Below are 8,903 nucleotides of genomic sequence, written 5' to 3'. Positions count from 1 at the left end.
TATCTAGCAAATTCTAGTTCTGTATATCCCAAGTAATTTATGAATTTTATCAATGAGATGTGTCAAGCCTCTGAAACTTAAGTAGCTACAAATTAAACTTTTATCTTCCCAACACTTCAAAAAAACCCAAACCTATTTCCCTCCTCTTTTTCATAGCACATTTAGTAGCCTTCTCATTTTCCCCCTTGCCCAGCTGATAATTTGGGAGACATCTTTGATCCTTTCTTTCCCTTCCTACTCCCATCTAATCTATCACCAAAATCTTTTGATTTTAGCTGTAAAATAATTTTAAATGAGTGTATTTTCTTCATTTCTACCACCATCACTAGAGTTTACACCAATTTTATTTCTTATCCAGACTATAGTAGTCCCTATTCCTCCCACTTTATCTGCAATTTCACTTTCCACAGTTTCAGGTACTGTGATCAACTACAGTCCAGAGATAGTAAATGGAAAATTCCAGAAATAAACAATTCATAAGTTTTAAATTATACACCATCTTGGTAGTGTGACATCTCCTACCCTGTCCTACTCAGGACATGAATTACCTCTTGTTACCCATCTATTAGTGAGTAGTTATTTAGGGTATCAGATCAACTGCCATGATATCACAGTGCTTGTGTTCAAATAACCCTTACATAGTAGCTGAACAGTACATCAGAGTGCCTTTCATTCACCTCACTTCATCTCATCATGTCAACATGTATTATCTCACATTATCACAAGAAGAAAGGTGAATAAGATACTTTGAAGGAAAGACTACACACAATTTTTTATTATAGCATATTGTTATAATTGTTCTGTTTTACTATTATTGCTATTAATCTCAGACTGTGCCTAATTTATAAATTAAAACTTTTCATTGGTACATATGTCAAGAAACACATTTTGCTGTACATATAGTGTTTGGTATTATCTGCAACGTCAGGCATCTGCTGGGAATCTCAGAATGTATTCCCTGTGGATAAGGAGACCACTATATTACATTAGTCTTCTCGCTAGTGCCCCTACATAATTTCTTGTTCTCCTTGGATCCCTTCTTCATACACAGCTAGAGTAATCTTATGTCAAATTCTGCTAATATCTGTCTATTATACAAACAAATCTACACAATTGGATATATAGACTTTGAAGTTCTAAGTGGAAAATTTATGAGAGACAGTCATCTGAGAAGAGGTCCCATGTCTGAACCATTAGGCACTTTATTGTTTAAATGTTGGAGACAGAAGGAAGAACCAGCAAAGAGAACTGATAATGAAGCACAGGAAAAACCAAGAAAGTATGGTGTCCTGGAAGCCAAGAAAATATATAGAAGAGAGTCATCAATTGTGCAAAGTACTCCTGGTAAGTTGAGTAAGAGGAAGAAAGAGGAAGAAAGAACTAAGTGACCATTTATAGCATTATGAAGGTCACAGGTGACCTTGACAAGAGTCTCAAGGGCTAAGTGGGGGCAGAGGCAAAGGGTTCAAAATAGAATGGAAAGAGGAGAAAGAGATAGAAGATAAGTTATCTACAATTCTTTCCAGGGAATTTCTGTATGGGGATTAGATAGGGCTGGAGTGAGTTCAGCACAGGGTGGAAGACAGAGAAAATGATACAGGTATTGCTGCAGATGCTTGTAGAAGTTGTTTTAATTGTTTTTATTTTCTCCATGAAATAGGAAGCAAGATGATCAGCAACATGAGACTGGAAGGGAAATTTGTCATTTGGGGAGGAGATGGAGAAGAAGGTGTGAAGTCATCTTCTAGGAGGGTGGATAAGTTAAGAGAATGCATTGTGTCCACCACACCCACTTGAGGATCAGTAGTTACAAATTTAGAAGGGACTGGTTGTGTGTGGGGTTTTGCATTTTCCTACAGCAATATTAGTCAGGAGTGCAGCTGTAGAGCAGGCTGAGCACTGGATTTAACCAGCTTTGGAGTTTACCAGGTGAATAGAGGGAGAGGACTAAGAGAGGTCAAAGAGAGTTGAAGGTAGTACACTGGAGTGATTATGATGATCAATTCTAATCCAACTGAGTAAGAAAGGAAAATAGGATGTGTGAAAGGTGGGGTACCATGGGATAGTGGTGATCAATCAGAGTCAAAAAACTGTGTGAATGAGACTGTTTAGAGGGTGCAAGAAAAAGACAAGATGTAGATGGTGCTAAGAGAGTCAGCTTCTTGAAATTGATATTATGGGTTGTGATTATGGTCAATGTTGTACTCATAGAGTAAGGAGCTAAAGTAGAGTGTGAGAATTGAGGCTGAGAGGCCAGGATAGGAGAAACATCATTTATACAGATATTGAAAGTATTATGAGTTGTGGGGAAAGTGTTGGCCAGAGTAACAGTGAGCCCAGAGGTAAAGTGGTGTCTAGACGTCTATAGCAGGACCTGTATTGTACATTTATGACATAGTCTATGTTCAAACCCAACAGCCACAGGACAGTGAAACTAAAACTACAAGGCTAGCATGTAACAGATCTCAAAAAAGGTACAAAGTGCTATGACAATGGTTCTCAAATTTTAGCAAGCATTGGAATGTTTAAATGATTTGTTAAAATACAGATTGCAGGGCTGGGGTTGTGGCTCAGTGGTAGAGCACTCGCCTTGCACGTGGGACACCCTGGGTTCGATCTTCAGCACAAAAATAAGTAAATGAAATAAAAGTATTGTGTCCAACTACAAACACACACACACATACACACACACACACACACAAAACACACACAGATTGCAGGGCTCTACTTTTCAAATTTCTGATATAGTAGTTGTGAGGTGGCCCTGAAGATTTGCATTTCTAACAAGTTCTCAGGTGGCACAGATGTTGATGGTCAGAAACCACATTTTGAGAACCAATGTACTATGAAAATTCAGAAAAGGAAGGAAATGCTTCTGGTTGGAGAGATCAGGGAAGATGCATGGAAAATATAATGGTGGTTTGATGTCATCAAACGTCATGTTAACTAGACGTCCTACTTTGTACTCATTCTGCAAGTCAGCCGTGCAGAGGAGGTGTACTTCCTTCATGGGTCTGAAACACAGCCTCCAGAGGCTCCACCTGCTGGAGGGCCAGGAAACAGCTGACTTCAGTCCTTGAGCATTAAAACTTGGATATAGTTACAGAAATTTAAACAGTCTCTTTAGGTAAACGTCTAGTCTCTTTTGGGTATATGTTTGGTCTCTTAGATTTCACCTGGCAGGATGTGGTTTTGTGATCTTGTGGCTTTGGGAGGATGGGGTTTTTAGTTCCACACGGGCTCCATGTTCTGTGCTCCAGCTTCTCTGTTCTCTGTGGCGATGACTCTTGGTCACCAGGTTGCTGCTGGCTTCGCTGGCTGGATCTGCAAGTGATGTAACTCATGGTTTAGTCACTTTTGCAGTTTGAGCTGAGCCCAGCGTTCTCCCTGACTGACTTGGCAGTGCCTGGCTCCCTAGTCCCTACTGAGTTTCTGCCCTGTTCTCTATCTGGCTCTTGGCCTACTAGATGATGGGGTCATCTGCCCTGAATCACAGAGTGGGGAAGGAATCTGCTACTGTGGCACCGTGGGGCCTCCTGCTTTCAGGTCTTAGATCATGTGCCTTCTTCCTCTTTTTTTTTGCAGTGTTGGGGTAATACCCAGGGCCTAGAGCATGTGAGGCAGGTGTTCTACCACTGAGCTACAGCCTATGCCTACATTCTCACCTTTGTTACCAGCACTATGGCTTCCATCTATATCACACAAGAGTAGAGGTGAGCTTTGGGGACCCGGTGTCAAGCTCCCTCCTCTGCCCCATTACACTAGGTCACCACTTTTTCTCTCCACCTTCCCCATTAGAATGTGGATTGTTTGAGGCGGACTCCTCTCCAAACCCTATCTAGAAGCAAGGCAAGATCCTTTTTGCCTTAAACTGCCCTGAGTTAACTTCGCTCCAGAGTGAGGAGAGCGAAGCCCCTTACCTTGCCCCCCTTCTTGCCCTTTCTTACACTGTACTTAATGCATTTAAGATGCACTCTCCACTCACTTCCATATTTTAACATCTTTGAAACTGAACGTATGTCATGTTTTAGCTTATCATTTTTCTTAGTGGTTGTCTTAGTCTGTTTTCTATTGCTATAACAGAATACCTAAGACTGAATGATTAATAAAGAAAAGAGGTTTGTTTGGATTATAATTCTGGAGGCTGGAAAGCTCAAGAAATCTAGGCTTGGCTGCTTCTGATTGGTATCTCGGGAGATCCTTCTGCTGCTTCACATATGGTGGAAGGGCAAGCAGGCATGTGCAAAAAGAAAGAAAGAAAGAAGTGGAGGAGGAGACACAGGGGGCTAGAGATGACTAAACTACCCTTGCAGGAACTACATTGATCTTTTTGAGAAGGTGGGGTCTCCATGACCCAAAAATCTCTTAAAGATACCCCATCACCTCTCCAACTGCTACATTGGCAATTAAATATCAACATGAGTTTTGTCAGGGACAAACAGCATGCAAACCACAGTGGTGGTGTCAGGATGCAGCTTATGATCAATGCTGTCTTAGATTCTATAAACTACAGTATTTCTCCATGTCTTCTACACCATATTCTTGTATGTTCCACTTTAACCTCAGGGTTGTACATTGTGGCACTAACGTCATCTTTCCTATCCTATAACAGATATCCTTGGTTAAGTGGAGGGTCAAGAATTTAGTAAATTCCTTCTCTACCAGCTTTCTGGCTTATTGTCCTGATCAGGACAAAATAATCCACTCTAGCCCTTGTACAAGCCTGCAGGGTTTGATCTCTAAGGCAGAGACTTCATTGAAACTTGATTTAAGGGGAAAAAATAATGCGTTAGTTTAATATTTGTAAAATGAATGTGATACCTGTTATACATTTAAAAAGTCAAAGAGAAACATACTTTCATGGAAGTATTTTCTGGTAGTGATGGCAACAATTTTATACATGTAGTAGTATCTCATTAAGTTTTAATAACTAACTTTCTAAAATTGATTGGAAAGTATTAATATAGATTGAACCATCCTTAAATTCAATTCTTCATCATTAAAATAAGCATTTGAAAAATAAGGCACATAAGATTTTTTTTTTGTACCAGGGATTGAACCCAGGGGTGCTTGACTATTGAGCCACATCCCCAGCCCTTTTTAAAATTTTATTTAGAGACAGGTCTCACTGAGTTGCTTAGGGCCTCACTGAGTTGCTGAGACTGGCTTTGAACTAGTGAGTCTCCTGCCTCAGCCTCCCAAGCCACTGGAATTACAGGTGTGCACCATTGCACCTGGTGGCACATAAGATTTATTCATAATGGAAGTATATTAATGATCTATAGTTTAGTGAGAAAATTTGGCTTCTAAATGGTTTGAATATGACTTTCTCATTTTTGTAAAAACATATTATCTATATAATATACATGAATAATAAATGTTAAGATAAACACCAAGATGATTAGAGCAATTGTCTCTACAAGGGTAATAGTGTTTTTCCTACTGTTAACCATTATTTTCTATTTTCTACTGTAGTTTGATTTATTTGTATATTATTTAAAGATTAGGCATAATTACTGCAAATAGTATTATAGTAGCTCCCTTTCTCCATGGGGGATATGTTTTAGAAGCCCAGGAAGACATCTGAAATGGAATACCAACAAACCCTACATGTACATTAGTAATGTTTCTCTTACATATATATGCCTATGATGAAGTTTAATTTATAAATTAGAGCACAATAAGAGATTAACAACATTAGTAATCAGATAGAACAATAGAAATAGTGTATGGTAATAAAAGTTATTAAAAACTTACAAATTGTTTATTTCTAGAATTTTCCACTTAATATTTTCAGGACATGGTTGATCTTGGGTAACTGAAACTGCAGAAATCAAAACCACAGATAAAGGAGGAGCACTGTAATTAGAAAAAGATAGAATGATATATGGTATAATCATGGGAGAAGAGAATTCGGGAGGTTATGACTTAACTCCTGATTTATGGATGAGTCACCTAATTTATTTGGTCCTTAGTTTTTTTTTTCATTTGTAAATCTGGAAAAAAAATGATATTTATCTAGGTGTGGAGATGTTATCCTGTCTGGGAGTGTTCTGTTTGCAAAATCATAGGAAAACAAAATAACAAAGTAGAAATTAAAAAAAAAAACAGATGCCTAAGCTTAAACTCAAGAATTTGACTATTTTATTATAGCATGAATCATCCAGAGAATTGCTTCAATTTTCCACCTCACTAAGCATGTTGGTAAACATCACGAGAAACATCCACAGAATGAAATGTTTTACTTTCTTCACCCATAATACCTTAATTAAAAATATTAACTGAAATTTTTACATAGAAATAGTCTCATGGGCCTGGAGTTCTGGCTCAGTGGTAGAGCGCTTGCCTTGCATGTGTGGGGCACTGGGTTTGATCCTCAGCACCACATAAATAAATAAAATAAAGGTATATGTCCATTTACAACTACAAAAAGTCAATCATTTGCTATTTTATGGATATTAAAGATAATTTATTCTGTTGATTGAGTCGTATGTAAAAAAGGATTGAGTAATACAAAGTTCAAGAGCATTGATTCCTTTCACTTCTCTTAGGCACTGCCTCTGGTCCCATAATGTATCTGGAGTATTAATTACGTTGAACAAACTGATAAGGAATTTCCTGCTCATCTGGAATAGCCAAATATTATAGAAAGATTAAAAAATCTTTCATTTTTTTTGTTTGTTTTCTTTTTTTTTATTTTTTATTGTTGGTTGTTCAAAACATCACATAGTTCTTGACATATCACATTTCACACTTTGATTCAAGTGGGTTATGAACTCCCATTTTTACCCCGTATACAGATTGCAGAATCACATCAGTTACACATCCATTGATTTACAAATTGCCATACTAGTGTCTGTTGTATTCTGCTGCCTTTCCTATCCTCTACTATCCCCCCTCCCCTCCCCTCCCCTCCCCTCTTCTCTCTCTACCCTCTCTACTGTCATTCATTTCTCCCCCTTGTATTATTTTTCCCTTTCCCCTCACTTCCTCTTGTATGTAATTTTGTATAACCCTGAGGGTCTCCTTCCATTTCCATGCAATTTCCCTTCTCTCTCCCTTTCCCTCCCACCTCTCATCCCTGTTTAATGTTAATCTTCTTCTCCTGCTCTTTGTCCCTACTCTGTTCTTAGTTACTCTCCTTATATCAAAGAAGACATTTGGCATTTGTTTTTTAGGGATTGGCTAGCTTCACTTAGCATAATCTGCTCTAATGCCATCCATTTCCCTGCAAATTCTATGATTTTGTCATTTTTTAATGCAGAGTAATACTCCATTGTGTATAAATGCCACAAAATCTTTCATTTTTAAGGTTAATGGCAATATTGAAGGATTTGAACCAAGAATATAGATTTGATCTCTACAAATATGTCACAAATATATATTATAATTTTCTTTAGATTATATAAAATTTAATAATATAGGATTTCAAATTGCACCACATAAAGAAAAGATGCATTTTCTTCTGATAAAGTCCAATTTGAGAAATTCCTCTGTTAATTCAGTGTAATGATGAAAAGTCTAAATGCGGATGAGTTAAGTATATAGCTGGAAGCCAATGGGTATTTTTCAGTAAAATTGGGAGATTGGTAATAAACAAGAAAATGCAATTTATTTTTATTTTCCCAGAAATATCACTGAAGAAAAAAAATGCTAGCAATGTAATTATCTACACCACAATTTTATTTGCATTTACTGATGTCCTCCCTTGTTTTCAGAGCTGTCATGCCAGGATTTCCCTCTGTATTCACTATATGTTGGGCTGGGGCTCAACTGAGTAGGCAAATAATTCTAAAAATTCTAAACACTACTAAAATGTGTCATAATTGACAGAGTTGTTCTATGTGATCCTTGTTAGGCTAGGCCAAGAAAATTGTGTTATGAGAATCCATATTAAATATCAATATTGAGTGAGTTAAATCTTTGTCTTATATGCAGACCATTTGACTGAGGAGTGTTTGTGATATGGATATTTTTTTCTTCTTGGAATTCAATGAAGTGTAGTCTTGGTTACTTGAAAATTGCCAATGAATAATAAGTAGTTGATGTTATGTGACGTTTTTAATTTGATAATTGCTGCAATTTCTTGATTTGCTTTAAATTTGCAAGATTGTCTTTATTATACACATTAGCACATACTAACTTAAAAAAGATATAAGTTCAGTTAACAAAGTACTCTCAATTGTGAGTTTTACAAATATGATGTGACCCCAAATATACTACAGATTTAATCAAAATTAATATTCAAGTTTTATATGACTTTTAAAAAATTCATAATATTGTCTTTTTAAGAATCTATAAGACATATATGTTCATTATACTTATAAGATCTGTGGTCAAAATAATATTCAATGATTAAAACTACACACACAGAAAAGAGGATGCATCTATTTTGGAAATAAGTAATAATAAGTAATGGAAATAAGTAATAAGGAAAGTTCGGCTTTTATAAGCACAAAATACTGTTTACAGAAATGCTGAACCTTTTATTTAGCTGCTTAATGGAGCTAGAAGTTAGTTTAATATTTTTTAACTTAGAAATATTTTTCATCCCTCAATTATAATACAAACCACCTTTTTCTATCCTCTATAATCTCTGTAATTAGCACTTACCTTAAAAATACAAGTGCTGCGATTTGGATTTCATTTATCTCCCAAAGGTTGTTTACTGAGGCTTGGTCTCCAGTGTGGTGATGCTCAGAAGGTGGAGCTTTTAAGAGGCGGGGCCTAGGGCTGGGGGTGTGGCTCAGTGGTGGAGTGCTCGCCTAGCTTGCAGGGGGCACTGGGTTCGATCCTCAACACCACAAAGAAAATATTGTGTCCTAAAACTAAAGGGTAGGTATTAAAAAAAAAAAAGGAGGTGGGGCCTCGTGGAAGATTGGTAGATCACTGGGGGTTGCGCT

General features: G+C 37.1%; 1 long non-coding RNA gene across 1 annotated transcript; it reads right to left on the bottom strand.

Annotated features, from left to right (window-relative positions):
* Nucleotides 1-501: 501 nt before the first annotated feature.
* Nucleotides 502-8,693, bottom strand: LOC131423872 (uncharacterized). Its single transcript, XR_009225981.1, has 3 exons — nt 8,614-8,693; nt 5,758-5,859; nt 502-3,324 (listed from the first exon to the last, which is right to left on the bottom strand). It is a non-coding gene; the product is annotated as an uncharacterized LOC131423872 (long non-coding RNA).
* Nucleotides 8,694-8,903: the final 210 nt, after the last annotated feature.

The sequence above is a fragment of the Marmota monax genome, unplaced genomic scaffold, assembly GCF_021218885.2.
Source record: "Marmota monax isolate L192 unplaced genomic scaffold, Marmota_monax_Labrador192_F-V1.1 WCK01_AAM20220418_F8-fsc00012, whole genome shotgun sequence".
NCBI classification, from domain to species: Eukaryota; Metazoa; Chordata; class Mammalia; order Rodentia; family Sciuridae; genus Marmota; species Marmota monax.
This window is presented reverse-complemented; position numbering and strand designations above follow the sequence as displayed.